We start from the raw sequence: 16,435 nt of genomic DNA, 5'->3' as shown, positions 1-16,435 counted from the left end.
GCACTGAGGTAAATTACTGACTTGTTTGGTAAATACCTCAACAAGTCAGTAAATGTCAATTCATCAAGGTTACAACATGCGGTAAAGCCAAGTTTCATGTTCAATATTTACCAGCAAAAACCAGCTTTGAATGCCATCGATGTAGATATCCCAATGATTGACAGGAGCAGAAAGCCCATAGAAACAGCCCGACTCCTGCAAGTCTGGATGATCACATCTGATAGAACCTGCAGGCTTCTCCGGCATGTCTAGCTTTCCTACCCACCAGACAGAGCAGAGAGATTACGGAACAAAAGAGGCTTCCCCTGCAGACATTAGAGGGTTTAACCTCTTAGGTTCCTGTTTGAAGATGCAGAGTAGCTAGTGGGCACATTACCTAAGGATGGCATGTGTACTGTCTCCTGAAACTTCATCTAAGCTGTGGCAACTAAATAAAATGTTTAGAAAGACCAAGACCGATTCAAAGCAAGCAGAGGCAGTATAACAAACATGCACTTCTAAAGGGATGTGGGGATGCCCCTTACTATTGTAATGCTGTCTCTGCATGAACAGCTTGTAATAACAGAGACAACTCACACTGCTCTGCTGTTACTTTGTGAATGAGCTCCGGTAAATTACCAAACTTCTACCACACCTGTGAAAATATTGATGACTTAGTCAAAAATGCCAAATGTGGTATTTTAACAACTTTTTTTTTTTTTTAAATCAAACAGCCTTTGATGAATCGAGGCCTATTTTGTCTAATTCAGAGAGAGGCTGTTATTTGATTTACCACCTGTAGAGAAAATGTATTTAATGCAATAAAATGCTGATCTTCTTATTAACCTATAAAACGATTACCTTTCTTCACAACGGTTGTTTTAATTCAAATGGTTGCAAGTGATTAAGGCTACTTTCACACCAAGACGTTTTAGGGGACGTTATGGTCGCATAACGTGCCCCTAACGCAACGTATGGTGGTGTTGAAGTTGGACGTCAGATTGAGCTGCGTTATGCAGCTCTCAAAGCAGCCGCTCCAGGTTAGTGATAGGAAGTCTGTATCTTTTTAAGGATTCGGATCATTTGAATTGGATCATTGAAAAGATCCGGATCTTTGAACCGAATCAATTGAATCATTTTACTAGGGAAGCAAACTGGGTGAAATGACTAGCAGGACAGGACTTTCCCTGCACTGTACATTCTGCATGTTCCTGTTTCTTCCAGACAGACATCCACTGTGAACCGAATCTTTCATTGTGATGATCCGGATGATTCGACTCACAAAAAAGATCCGGATCAAATGAACGATTCGTTCATGATCTGGACAACACTACAGTCCTACCACGAGTCTCCACAATGCAGTGAATATTAATTAGCCATGTGGCTGGCCGCGGAGGAGGAGGGGAGACCTCCTCCTCCTCCAACATTACTGAGCATGTGCAAGCAGTCTAACGCTGCTTAGCCCAGTATAACGTACAGCATGCAGCACTTTGTTTAAACGTGCTGCGTTACTATCTAACGCAACGTGGGCACTGTGAACAGCACAATTGATTTTACAGTGCTGTGAGTTAGGCTGCGTTACTGGCTGCTGTAACGTGGGACTTTAACGTCCCACTGTGAAACCAGCCTAAAGCTAATGTAACTTTGTAGGAATGCAAGAACAGCATGATCAGCCACTTAGGTTCATTTCTTCATTGTACTGTATAGTCACTGTGCTGTAAGAACTTTGCTCTCCTTCTGATTTTTTCTCCAAGCTGTTAGTCATCTTCTCTGACAGCTGTCTTAAAGGCGTCAATTCACCAGAGGAGAGTTACCGTAGTAAGTGATAAAAGGTTGGTATTTTACCAAATGCGGTATTTTACATTTTTTTTGCAATTCACCACTGTGTGAGGATAGTTAGTGGAGTGTTCGGTAGCAGGTGGGAATGGAGCGATATGGATGCGGAAAATGAAAGGAAACGGTTGGTAGTTATGTGGTGTTAATGATTTGCATGCGATACTTTGCCGCTCTGGATGCTGGGAGTAAAGGATTGTGGGTAGGAGAGAGGAGGTTATTACCAGCACGTGACCGCAGAGCAGGGCCGGGCCGAGGCATAAGCTGGAGAGGCTTGAGCCTCAGGGCGCAGTGTAGGAGGGGACGCAGAATTCATTCAGCTTTCATTCCTAATTGTGTTTGAAGCAGAGAGAAATAAGAAAAGGGGATACATGGCAGTGACTGCAAGCCAGATAACTAGATATTAAGGTGTTGGGGAGGTTGTGGGCCCTGTGGCGCCTCTTAGTCTAATAGCAATCAGTGTTTGATGGCTTGGGTGGCAGGGATGGAGGGGCGCACTTTGGTGTCTCAGCCTTGGGTGCTGGAGGACCTTGTCCCGGGTCTGCCGCAGAGGGTTTCTCTCCCTGTTTTTTGACCCCCTCCTTACATTACAAATCCCTCCCTCCATTCTGCATATTAAGCAACATGAAGCATTTACAATATTAAGTGGATGGGTGAGGTATTTGGATACATTTTTGTGCTCCATCCTGATGAAAAATGTATCCAGATTCCTCCTTCATTTCACCCATCCACTTAATATTATAAATATTGCTTAATGCTTAAAGGGGTTCTTTCGCGAATGATGAAAAAAATGAAAAGTGGTTTATGCATAAACTATTAAACATCCTTCTAAAATAGTGTAAAAACTTTTTCAAAAAAATGAATGGTTTCCTCAATACAACATGTAATGTAAATAGTGACCGATGACGGGCTGGGAAGCTAATCCATTTGATAGGGGTGGTTTTTTTTACTTGCATTTCTCAAACAGAACTCCTGCCTAGCTAGTTTTCTGTTGTGTAAACCACTGCCATTAGGAGTTGCAGTTAAAGCTGTTATAATAACTGCCGACCTCAGGCTGAGCTCCTCGGCAGTTATTTATTGTAGTTTCACAGACACAGGACCCAGCAAAGAGTATCGTGGCTGTTGCTACTCATGAGTCAGGGCTCTTTCGCTATTGGCTGGCTGCAATTGATCAGACTTTCAGGCTCCCTCTACAGGCCTTGCGTGCTTGCAGATTCCTCTTGTGTGACTGCTGTATTGGCTACAGTGACTTGAGCAATCACAATGTCTGCATGGAATGGTAAGGAGATCACAGCACAGATAGTGATCTCCCTGCAGCAGAGATAACACAAAGCTCAGCATGCAGTCTCTGCCTGACCTGAAGACTTGAGGGCCTGCAGTGGCATGTGCTTATTCTGGCCAGGCCTGTCTCAATCCCACTCCCCCTCTGATAAAGATGGAATAGTGAGAGGGCTGCTGAAGATAAAGCAATGTGTGAGAAGAGGGCTGGAGGCGATTTGCTATCTGCTACACAGTGGTTGGCAGAAGTCAGTAAGGGTCGGTTCACATTTGCATTTTGGGCCAAACCGGATCTGGTGAGTGGATCCGGGGTCCACATCACCGGATCCGGATGGCCCGCGGAGTGGCCATTCACATTGTGAAAACGGATCTGATCAATGATTGATCGGATCCGTTTTCACTGAGCAAATACATACCTTATCTTGAGCAGCAGCCGGCGGTAGAGGGTTCCTCTCCTTCCACTATAATTACACAGCGCGTCATGTGACTAGTCACATGACGCGTCATGTAGTCACATGACCCGGAAGAAGACGGAAGCTTCTACCACCGGCTGCTGCGCAAGACTAGGTATGTGTAAAGAATCCCTAGCCCACCCGCCCGGCTACTGCACCCTCCCGTCGCTCAGGTTCCCATCGGCACATGCCCCCATCCCCCGTGGAACGGTCCGCTTCTTCACTAGTGTGAAGAAACTTTCCGTTTCCCATTGCCCGCAATGCTGCTGCATTTTTTTTCCGACTACGTTCCGCAGGGCAGAATGGTCTGGAAAATTAGGGCCTGCTGCAATTTTGGGGGCCGGAATGTACGGAACGTATCTGCACCAATGGACAGATGTGAATGGATCCATAGGTTAACATTGGATCCATTCACATCCATCTGTTTGTACAGTATACGTTCCGCTTACATTGCGGAAAAAAACGCTAATGTGAACCAGCCCTAAAACTCTCCAGCCAGGTTTCCAGAAACAGCAGGGATGTGTCTGGCAGCTTGTAAGGTGTACACACACTCTACAAACACACTACATATACACACTCTATACAAACATACGCTCACTTACTCACTCACTCTCTGTTAGGTCCTATGTGCTTGACACACAGTAAAGCTACGCACACACATGCAGTAACCATTATCATGTGTGTACAGAGGCTAATGATGGATATTGCTGATGCCCGAGCATTACCAATCACAATGCTATCCCCCCATCCCCCCAGCAACTGATTGGAGCCACTCAATCGTTCACAAACACTGTCCTTCTGCCCCCCTCCATAGCAACAAAACACATCGCTAGCCTCAAGGCTCAGGATGTGTCTTTACAGCATCAATGCCCAAATTGACGCCCGAAGGATTGTTTCCCAATCCCCAAAGGGAGAAAATTCTTGCATGTGTGTACTTAACTAAAGGGAGAGTCACACTTTTATTAACGTTGTGCATTTACTGCACATTTTAATGTACACGTCGTCCACCATACATTGCCTGTACCTGTTGGTAGTTTATGGGGATTGTATATGCTGTGCAATTTTATGTATCGGGGAGTTTTATAATTATATAATCACTATAATCGATTAGAAATGATCGACCGTGCACACTAATGAACAAAACAGTGCAGGCTGATCAAATTAATGGGATTGATCAGAAAAATATATCAATCCCACTATTCTGATCAGATTGGCCAGTGCGTTTTTGTTTGCTAGTGTGCATGATCAAGCATAGCAGCAATCAGAAACAATCAATTTTCCACCAGATTGGATAGTTATAGGCAACTATTAGGCAGAGGAGATGGTAGGTTAGTGATGGGAAAAGGAGAGGGAAGATTAGTGTAAAGGTGGCCATTAATGGTACAATTTTTTTCATCAGATGCGATCTTGGATGTTTTTAAGATCAAATTGTAAAACGATTCTATCGTCCATTAGACCAGAAAATGTTGTCGATCCGAATGTTGGATTTTATGATCGAATTGGAAGAGAGAAAATGCCCTAATCAACCTGTTCATGAGAACAATTGATAATTACCTTTCAATTACTTTTGATTGTAAAAATTGCATCGAAAGATCGCATCTGATGAAAACACGGTACCATTAACCTCCCTGGCGGTAAGCCCGTGCTGAGCACGGGCTATGCCGCCGGGAGGCACCGCTCAGGCCCCGCTGGGCCGATTTGCATAATTTTTTTTTTTTGCTGCACGCAGCCAGCACTTTGCTAGCTGCGTGCAGTGCCCGATCGCCGCCGCTACCCGCCGATCCGCCGCTATACGCGTCGCCGCAGCCGCCCCCCCCCCCCCCCTAGACCCCGTGCGCTGCCTGGCCAATCAGTGCCAGGCAGCGCCGTGGGGTGGATCGGAGTCCCCTTTGACGTCACGACGTCGAGGACGTCGGTGACGTCATCCCGCCCCGTCGCCATGGCCATTCTTTGAACGGGATCTCCTGATCTCCGATCGCCGGCGGCGATCGGAGGGGCTGGGGGGATGCCGCTCAGCAGCGGCTATCATGTAGCGAGACCTCGTCTCGCTACATGAAATTTTTTTTTTTTTTTAAACGTATTTGCTGCCCCCTGGCGGATTTTGACAAACCGCCAGGAGGGTTAATGGAAACCTTTAGACAGAAGGGGGGGGGGGTTAGTATTAGGCAGATGACAGGGGCGGGAGTTAGTGTTAGGCAGAGGAGAGGGGTGGGAGTTAGGCAGAGGAAGGGGTGAGATTAATGTAAGAGCTAGTTCACTCTAACGGGAAGGTTGCTGATCACTGGCAATTAGCCAGCGGTCATCAAAGCTCTAGTACAATGTACTATAAACCCTATGACATTGATCCCACTGCAGCATGCAGAATTTTCTGAGGGATTACACATGAAGGAAATCTGCAAAATCGCACTATATCGGTAGTTTTAAAAACCTGTTTGGAAAATTGGTTTGCAAAATTGCAATTGATTGTGATAATTTATCTAGGCAGGGGCAGAAGTAGCTACCCAATATTATTTGGTAAGGGTGATCATTCAAGGCTTCCTAATACTGCTATCTGGGGCAACCACAGGATACCCTGTACTGCAAACTGGGAGGCTGGAGGCACATCTGGTTACCTAATAGTGATATCCAGGGGCACATGACTACTTTCATATTTTATCTGGTGGCTCATGGCTACCTAGCTGTTGTATCTGGAGGAACATGGCTACTTAATTTTTGTATAAAGGAGACACATGACCTGGCTATTTTTTTTTCTTAGGGCAAATGGCTACTTAAATATTGTATTTAGTGGTATAATGTCTATTCAATTCTGGTATAGGAGACCACATCGCTTTCCAGTATTGGTAATGTCGCCTAGAGTTAAAAGACAGATTGCCTTTGCGGCAGTATGATGAATTGTGGGCTTCCACTTCTCATTGGACTGAAATCTTCTTACTTGTCTGAGCACCCTTTTAACCGATAAACTGGGAGGCTGTGGTGAGGCCCAAATTCATTGCTCTGTATGGTGTTAATCCAGCTCTGGAAGATCCTAGCTGCACGCAGCCAGCCACCACATCATCCTTCCAAGCAGAGAAGGAGCAGGGAGACACAGAGAGAATGGAGGAGAGGGGGTCACCGCCTGGATACAACTGGAGTTGGCAGAAGAGGTTGTGGGAGGGGGGGGGGGGCATGCTTCAAAAGCAACTAAATTAATCTAAAATGTGATGCTTATTAGTGCTTTCATTTTGTATTTTCTACCCAAACCAAAAACCTACCCACCCCCTGTAACTAATATCAAGCACTCTCCCCCTCCCCCCCCCCCCCCCCCCCCTGCCAATCTGTGAAAGCGTAGTGTTTTCCAAAGGGATATTGCCTCACAGTCCAGCTCTGTGGCCTAATCACATAATATTATTTTTTGAGGTAAAGAATAGTCTTGTGTATCCTATATGAGAAAGTGTGTGTGTGTGTACATAAATGGGGCTACCATGACCTGAAAAGGCCTCTAGGATTTGTTTTCCCCCCAGGCCAAATGGTCCCAGTCCTCCCCTGAGTGTGCCCCCCTTATCTTGTTTTAGAACTAGAGTTCATTGTTACACAGTCATGTGCGTCATGCCATCTGCTTTTAGCTGCAAGGAGAAGGTTTTTAGAGGCTTGTTTCTGTTTTAGTAATAGTGACCTGACAAGGTAAATTTTATGTCAATTATATATATTTTTTTAAATTTATATAAATTGCAATACATTTTTAAATAGATGGTTCTATATATACACATAAATATATAAATATGTATATATTTATATATAGTTATGTATATATGAATGTACATGTGCCGGAACGTGGGTTGTCGCGAACATGTGCATGCATGTGAGTATTGCAAGAGGGTGTGTTGAATGGGAGGGTGCGTAAGGCACGCTTTGCGGGGTTGGGGGTAGGGGGGGGGGACTGGTGTGGGATGATGTGTATGCTAAAGCCTAGTGCCTGTTTATTAAAGGAAACATCAAGCAAAATTAACTCCCCATGATATACTTACCAGGGGCTTCCTCCAGCCCCTTGAAGCCGACATGCCCCACGCCGCATCTCCAAACGCAGCTGCCACTGCCATGTGCAAAGGCCAACCTCCTCTACTGCACCTGCGTGAGCTCCGCTGTCAGTCAAGTCCACGTTGTCCACAGTGTACTGCGTAGGTGCAGTAGTTCTGTGCCTGTGCAGTACGCTGCATACAACATGGACTTAATTGACAGCAGCGCTTAAAGGGAACCAGAGAGGAACGGGGGGTGAAAAAAGAAACAGATTTTATACATACCGGGGGCTTCTTCCAGCCCCATAAGTCTGAATCGCTCCCACGCCGCCATCCTCAGCTTCCTGGATCCGCCGGTACCGGACCCGTCACTTCCGGCGGACGCGGCCAATTGTCCGCATCACAGGGGCTCCCTCCATACATGTACGCATGCGGCTGCGCAGTTAACAGCCACATGCGTATCTGTATGGGGAGAGCACCCTGTGATGCGGAGAATTGGCCGCATCCGCCGGCCGACTTGCCGACTCGCGGCAATGACGGGACCCGGTGGCGGCTGATGCAGGCAGCGGAGGAGTGCGACGTGGGAGCGATCCGTGCGTATGGGGCTGGAGGAAGCCCCAGGTATGTATATTGCATCCTCTCTGGTTCCCTTTAACACAGGCGCAGTAAGGATGACCTCCCGTTCGGCCTGGTAGCTGCGATCGGAGATGCGGCGTGGGACATGTCAGCTTCAAGGGGCTGGAGGAAGCCCCTGGTAAGTATATCATGGGGAGTTATTTTTGCTTGATGTTTCCTTTAATAAACAGGTGCTAGGCTTTAGCATACACATCATCCCACACCAGTACCCCCCCCCCCCCCCCCAAAGCGTGCCTTACGCACCCTCCCATTCAACACACCCTCTTGCAATACTCAAGTGCATGCACACGTTCACGACAACCTATTTTCACACACACACACACACACACACACACACACACACACACACACACACACACACACACACACACACACACACACACACACCCATCCATTTAAAAATGTATTGCAATTTACATAAACTTTAAATATATATATCATAAAATTTACCTTGTCAGGTCACTATTACTAGAACAGATAGAATAGAAACAAGCCTCTAAAAATCTTCTCCTGGCAGGACTGTGTAACAATGATCTAAAAGATAAGTGGGGCACACTCTGAAGACACATTACTCCTGCAGAGACGCTGGAGTTTGTCAGCAGCTGATAAGATGACTGGCTTGCAGAGGATAGAAACTTATCTGCACACACGCTGGAGTCAAGTTGCCAGGCAACAAAGTAAACACATGACGTGCTCACTGAAACGCTGCTCGGCTTTCTGCTTGAGCTATTCCTGCAGGGGTACTGTCTGTGAAACTACAATAAATAACTTGCCGAGGAGCTCAGCCTGAGCTCGGCAGTTATTATAACAGCTTTAACTGCAAATCCTGATGGCAGTGGTTTACAAAACTGAAAACTAGGTAGGCAAGAGTGTGGTTTGTGAAATGCAAGTAAAAAAAAACACACCCCTATCAAATGGATTAGCCTCCCAACCCGTCATCCGACACTGATTACATTACATGTAGTATTGAGGAAACCATTCATTTTTTTGAAAAACTTTTTGCACTATTTTAGAAGGATGTTTAATAGGTTATGCATAAACCACTTGGTTTTTTTTTTCTCATTCGCGAAAGAACCCCTTTAATATGCTTAATATTGTAAATGGGCTGCTCTCTGCTGCCTGAAATATGTACAGTATAAACTGTTACTGTGTGCTGCTAGTAAACTGTAGCTGCAGAGTAAGCTGCAGCAGCTGTGCGAAAAACCACATATCGCTAGGTACATTTAGGCGATAAATAGAACAACTACCGAATATTTATCGTACATTTATCGCACAAATTTCGACCTGTCGGTATTTCAGCGTATATTTCTGGAGAATTGCTATTTTGAGTTATCACATGACGTAAATTAACGACCATGTGATAAATAGTTTGGCAACCTCTGGTGAATTGATGCGTTAAAGTCTAGACTGGCTAGCTTACTGCCATTTGACAGAGGATGACACTTCTCTCTTGATGGTTTTGAAATGAATTTATGCATCATTTTGGTTTGCATGTATTGTGGCATCTGTTTGCAGTCGATTGGGTTGTATGAATGTAGTGCGGATTTAATTTGTGTCTCACTATGGGCCTGATGCACTAAATTGGTATTTACAAATAAAAAGAAGGGTCTATGACAAAGTCACACTCCTTGACCTACATGGGAGGTGGTAAATCCGAAATCCACTAGAGTATTTGACTATATATCATGAGAGAATTATGTTATAATTCACCTTTTTTGCTTCGACACCAGTAACTTCTTAGAGTTGCACCTCACGGACTGTGAGATAACTTGACTCTCACACAGCAAGCATTATTGGAGATAGACCGTTCTCAGTCGTCTTCAAAGTACAAGTTGTTTATTCAGGAAACACATAGACAGATACAGTTTGTCACATCTTAGCCAAGCAGATTCTCATGTTGCGTTACGAGCTCTTGATCACCTTCCTGTTGAAGGTAATCAGGTCATCTTCTAATGTCTATCCTATGTTACATCCTCTAGACTACCTATGTACAGCATACATCATATCAGAACAGAAATGGATTACCTAAAGGTTTAAGCCAGCAGGGACAGGTAGCAAGACAGAAAGAGTGCTACTCCCTACTTCGGCTGTGGGTTTTATACGAATCAGAAAGAGTTAAATGTGACCCCATCTGATCCATCTATGATTGGTTCAGATCCCTTGTGATGTCAGGACACACACCTACTCGATTAATATTCTATAAGATATTATGCCCTAGTTGCAGGAATGTTATGTTTTATAAATATGGCCCATGTTGATTGTTCCCGTAGTCCATTTGTCTGGGGCAGTGTGGGCCTAAGACCTTGGACTAGGAACATCTTCTCAGTATCTGCTTGTATCATCTGCTTCAAGCAGACACTGAGATGCTTCTGCCTGCATCACAAAAACCTCTATTTAAAGGTATACTCTGCGAACAAGCCTTTTACCTAAAACTCAGTCCAAATAACTGAGGCCTACTTAAATTATAATAATCCCCCCTAAAATGGCTTGATCCCCTGATCCCAGCTTCTGAACCCAGCAGTACCTGGTTTCTTTTCTGTATGTTTCACTTTTCGATGCTCGTGCTCACGCAACTTCTCTGCTCTAGGCGGTTATCCCTGGGAGAGAGGGCAAGACCTCTTGGTCTTCCTGTAACCAGGCTATCTGGGAATGCCCTATTTCTAAGTCCCTCTACACCACATTCTCAGCATTTGCGTCACTTGCGTATCACTCACAAACTTGCATGATCACAGAAAAGTGAAACTTGTTTGTCTGTTACACGACGGAGCAGTGCCAGGTGCCTTCTAAAAGAGCGCCTTTATACAATCAGCTCCATCACAGGTCCTGCTACACCTATACCCGTAACCCTGTATATCCCTTAATTTGGAAATATTGGTTCATCAGATTGTTTATGAGGCACCAATCTCTTAACCGTGTTAATTTGTTTGCGTAATTTTACACACAAACTCACCTGTATAATGATTCCCAAGATTGCCACCCCCATCACTACGACCAGTGGATGTAGGAAGAAATTCTGAATTGTAGAGGCCCAGTCCGAATGTCCCTGGAATATCGCCAGAAACCGTTTCCACCAGGTCAGACTGGAACTCACCTGATTATATTTGAGTTCAACCTCTTTAAGATCACCTTGATCACGATGAAATATCACCTCTAATTTAGTGTTCTGTTTGTTTAACCATTTTAACAAAGTGTGATCTTGTGTCAAAGCCTGTACCCATTTGTCCCATGGCATGTTATCCCTCAGGATGGGCACTTCCTGTGGAGCTTTGAACTTTAGAGTTCTAACAATTTGAGGGATAACGTAGTCAAACCTGGATTACTTGATCCGTATGGGATCTCCGCTCACACAATATGTTCCCCTTGAAAGATCAACCCTATCGGAACAATTATGAAAATGTACAATGAATGTGTCATTAGACCTCATGTTTAAAAAACACACTTTTCCTTCAGCCACCGGAGATATTGGTTTGGCATTAGGAGGGATCTTTTGAATGGCAGCTGCACACTCTGTGTTATTGAGCCAGCAGGCTTCCTCACTAAATCGGACTTGCCCCGGCAAACACAGGTACCTCTCTGAGAATTGCCAGCATGATGACAAATCTACTTGTTTCACCTCCCCGTCTAGCACCAAAAACTGTTGACCTCTCAGGTCATGGTGTAAGACATGTGGTGAGGAAACAGGTGTACCCAGGGATACTACTGGAAAAACTACCTGGGTTTCTCCACCGGTAGGAACTAAGGAAGTAGCGGTGCATAAAAAATTGTCGCACCCTATCAATTTGTTTATCCACACCTATCAGTGCCGCCATGCAAAAGATCCTTCCCCCGGAAAATCGACAAATCGCTCCTTGTCAAGTCTCAGCTGTAAAGGAGTTGTACCCTCTGATAGGGCTTGAGCCATTATCTTAAAATCTGCTGTTAACTCGGTCTGCATTGACAGGCATGCTGTCTCCCATGCAGTACCCCTAGCATGTGTGATCATCTTCTGAAGAATTATTTGAATGTGCCTTTGAGTGTACCCCTGAACTCTATAGGTGTGGTGCGTTAACTGTTCCAAAACCAAGTTCAGATGGTGTTGGGTACCCACATTCTGCTGTCCCAATGTGCCTAATTGTCTGTCATCCCTTCTATGTCTACACTGTTTGCTACCCCCATTCCAGCGCCCATGCCTCCCAAGAGTGCATCTGCTAAATCTCGGGACCTTCTTCTGGCTACACTATTCCCTGTGGAATGTGCCCATGACATAAAAGCCTGTACCAGGGTGGCGGTGACAGTGCTGCAGTTAGGGTATATATTAGATATTACCCACTCTTCTAAGTTAATCTGCCAAGTGATCAATTGAAGCTGGGCCTCCATGATAACTGGAGTCGCCCTCAGTTGATTTAACTGAAAAGGGCCACTTTTTACAACCTGATGTGTATCACATGACGGTAGGTGGGGTTCCTGGGTAGTCACTGGCAGGGTGACCACCTAAGCTTTAGGCGCTGTAGGAACCCCCACTTTTACTGCCCCCTTCTTATTATACAAGATCTATTTGGACCCTTAAACTCTAGGGACTGTGGGATGCAAAAAACGTATGTCCATGGTCCTTCATCCTCCCGGACTAAGGGCGCTATTTTTAAACTCCCCCGTTTTAGTCCCATCACCCTTCCGTCATAGAGAGTCCCCGGGGTGCTACCTGATGTATCCCAGGATTCTACCTCTCTACTCCAAAAAGTCCCCGGATCCATCAAACTCACGTCCCATGCTAACCCTTGTGGCCCTCCCCAGAAGAACACGGTAGGTACTCTTTCTTCTGGGAAATTGATTAGCATATCAATGACAAAAGATGTTCCCAACTGTCCTGCTTGGACCTTTGCCCCCCTTATGTCCTGAGGCAACATGAATACCTTAGGTCGGGAAGAATGTACTCTCTGCAATCTTTCAATTAAGAGTACCTCCTCACTTACCCATCTAGCATGAGGCTAAGTGCTTGAATATGGACTGTGTGGTATTGTCTCAATGTTGTGACCCATGTAGTGAGGATGTTACCTGTGTGGACCCTCCCTTGCTTGGGATTGCTCTCCCCACCCTCTTGGTCACCTGAGACTGTGGCTGGATCTCGATTTTTACTTCTTGTTTCGAGAACCACAAACCCTCGGCTTTCCAGCCTTTACGTGTGAATAGTTGTTTCAGGGACACCCTCTGTTGGTAACCCCGTAGTGTGATGTTGTCCCCTGCGTCTCTCCTGTAGAAGAATTGACGCCTCCTGCTCGTTCCTCTCCAATCTGGAACCATCTCACTCTGGATAACCAAGACAAGGTACCCCTGAATCACACACTCCACCTTTTGCATGTACCCATTGTACTGCACTGTACCTTTTAACAAAACTTTTGATCAGTGCATCAATTCTGGGAGTGTGACATTCAAGAGCAGATTTACACTGCCGTTAAATTCAAACTTCCAGCACACCTGACCCTTCAGACCTTTCACCCACATTGTGCCATGAAATTTGTTTCCACCTGGCACAAGTGCTCTTTTCCTCCATCCCTGCTTGGTCCATCTGTGACAATCAGAGGAAGGTGGGAAAGCTTTAGTACCTTTGTCTCCAAACATTAACATGCTTGGGCCTTGTGTTCTCATTAACCCCTTATTGTTCATGAGAATGTCCTCTCTTCGGTCTCCTAGGACGAAATGGCAGCCTAGGATCACCATCAGCATGGTACTCTTCATTATAAAAGCACCTCCTTGGGAAAGAAAAACATTAGCAATTTGCATTATGCTTTGCTCAGTCAGTTTTTTTAGTCTCTTTCCGATCTCAGGAATCTCGCTGTTCTCCAAACTCGGATTGGCATCCGGAGCCTTTTGCTTATCCGACTGACATCTCTGTCTCGGCTGCCAGCACCTCAGCTTTCTTGCTTCCATATTGCCAAACTCCTGAAATCGAAATATAAACAAATCAATTCTTATTAATGATTTGGGTTTCGCCCTGCGGCTTGTACAATGTATACTTTAAATCGATCAATATACAGTGATGTGATAAACTATTTGCCCCCCTTCCTGATTTCTTATTCTTTAATGCTGTAAAAGACTTGTTGCAAGTTATCGCAAACGCTTGATTGCAGTTATTGCTGCTAAGGGTGGCCCAACCAGTTATTAGGTTCAGGGGGCAATTTCTTTTTCACACAGGGCCAAGTAGATTTGGAGTTTTTTTTCTCACTAAATAATGAAAACCATCATTTAAAACTGCATTTGTGTTCAATTATGTTATCTTTGACTAATAGTTAACGGTTTTTGATGAGCAGAAACATTTATGTGTGACAAACATGCAAAAGAATAAGAAATCAGGAAGGGGGCAAATAGTTTTTCACACCACTGTATACCGTAATTGATCTCGTTGCTTTATGGTTCTCATGAACTCTGTTTACTCTTTTTGGTAGATTGGAGTTAAACTTCTCTCCCCTATCTAAGTACTAACCTGTTTAAAATATGCTCCCGTGGACTTCACCTTTGGAAGCTCTCACCTCATTGCAAGCTCTCTCCACATCCCTCCCTTCTGTACGTACGCGGCCGTCGTATGCACAGAGTACGGATGCCACACACCTTTTGCTGCTTTGCAGGTGAGCCTGCAATGCTCTTGCTCATTTTCGCATTTACGTACCTAGAACTTCATTGCGATACCAGCTCTGCTAGAAGTCCTGTGTGTTGTGTTGTACCCTCTGACCAATGTTTGCCGTGCTACTACCCCCAGCCTACAAAAAAAAAAAAAAAAAAAAAAATGGCTGCCTCCCTGTAGAAAGGAGCACTTTGCACTTAAACTACACAGGTTGCAGGGCTAAGCATTCCAGCGTCAAATGCCTGTATGCAGATCCTGAATGCCCACTTGGTAGGCAGCCATATGGCAAACCTGTACTAATACACTGTCACTCTGTAAATGGCAATTCCTTAATCTTTATAATTGCCCCATGAACTGCTGCAAGTTCTTTGTGCTACACTTGGTAGGAGCTGGAAAAAAAAAATTTGACCAATCAGTGGACGAGAAAATGCACAAACAGCCCCAGCCCAGCAATGACCTCTTCGTCAAGCTCTGGTCCTGTCCACTACAAAAACCGGAAAAAGCGTTACCGCTCTGCAGCCGCGGCGACGGATACCTGGATTGGTCAACTTCCTTTTTTTCCAACTCCGGCACCCCCTGATGCACTGTCCCCCCTTTTACTCTATTGGGAACTCATGCTGCACCACCCGTTAAGGTGCGTCACTTAAAGGAATATTCCCATAAGTAGCCCAGTACAGATACTTCCCTGATCTGCGCTGCGCTTGCAAATCACTTCCTGGGAAATATCTGACTGCTCTGTGTTTCCATGCACCTTGCTGGGAAACACTTCCTATCCGTGACCATGCTAGTCTCACAGCAACTGCTTGGTGCACATATTCTGGCATTCCTTTCCCTGGACCCAGGCTCTGGGGAAATACTCCGGGATCCGAGATACTCAGTAGAATGTCTCATTATCTCTACCATCCCTTCCTCTCAGCTGCTCTGCCCGTTGCCGTGAGCACACAGCCTGACGTGATGTGAATCCCCCAGCCCCTCCCCCCCCCTGCCATGACGTGTGGGGGCCATGACTCGTGGGGGCAGGCCCTCCTCAATGCCGCCATTTTGAGTCCTGGACTGCCAGCTAAGATGCTATGCAATCTCCCATAGCAACCTCTTAATCCTATACACATTAGGGGAAAAAATCAAACAGAACAAACATTTTATGCCTAGTTACATATAGCATAATTACACATTGCAGAAGATCAGCATTCCGCTACATACCCTCTCGGATACCTGCGTGGAAAACTTACAAAGACCCCGTCCCAGCTGTAATCCCAGCTGCTTCATACATTAGAATCACCCAGTGACGTGCGAATCTCTCCACTAAACAGCCATCCGCTTATCTCAGACATAACTCAGAACTACTAGAGCGTGTTGTGTCCTCTTCTCACACTACCGCTACACATCTCTACACTCCCTCCTGTCCACCTATCTCTGCTGTGGTGGACGCTACACACACATCTGAACTGAAACCCAGCTGACATCACTCTCAGACCTTCTCTGTGAAGTGTGAGAAAGAGAAAGACAAAAACAAAAAAAAAAACAATTGACATCTGACCAGCGAAAGAAAACATGCCTGTGACAAATGTGGATATAACCACTATTTAAACCGTAACATGCAACACAAAACATTAAATCATAAGAAATTCTCACCTGCACATTAAAGCACATGAACTCTGAAGACAGCACTA

The 16,435-nt window shown here is 45.3% G+C and overlaps 1 protein-coding gene across 2 annotated transcripts in view; it reads left to right on the top strand.

Moving 5' to 3' along the window:
- The window catches only part of IFT56 (intraflagellar transport 56), a 1,305,114-nt gene that overhangs the window by 542,172 nt on the left and 746,507 nt on the right, over positions 1-16,435 (top strand). The gene's annotated exons all lie outside the window — the stretch shown is intronic.

This window comes from Hyperolius riggenbachi, chromosome 6 (genome assembly GCF_040937935.1).
Source record: "Hyperolius riggenbachi isolate aHypRig1 chromosome 6, aHypRig1.pri, whole genome shotgun sequence".
Classification (NCBI taxonomy): Eukaryota; Metazoa; Chordata; class Amphibia; order Anura; family Hyperoliidae; genus Hyperolius; species Hyperolius riggenbachi.
Note: the sequence above shows the minus strand (reverse complement) of the source record. Positions and strands in the feature narration are given on the sequence as shown.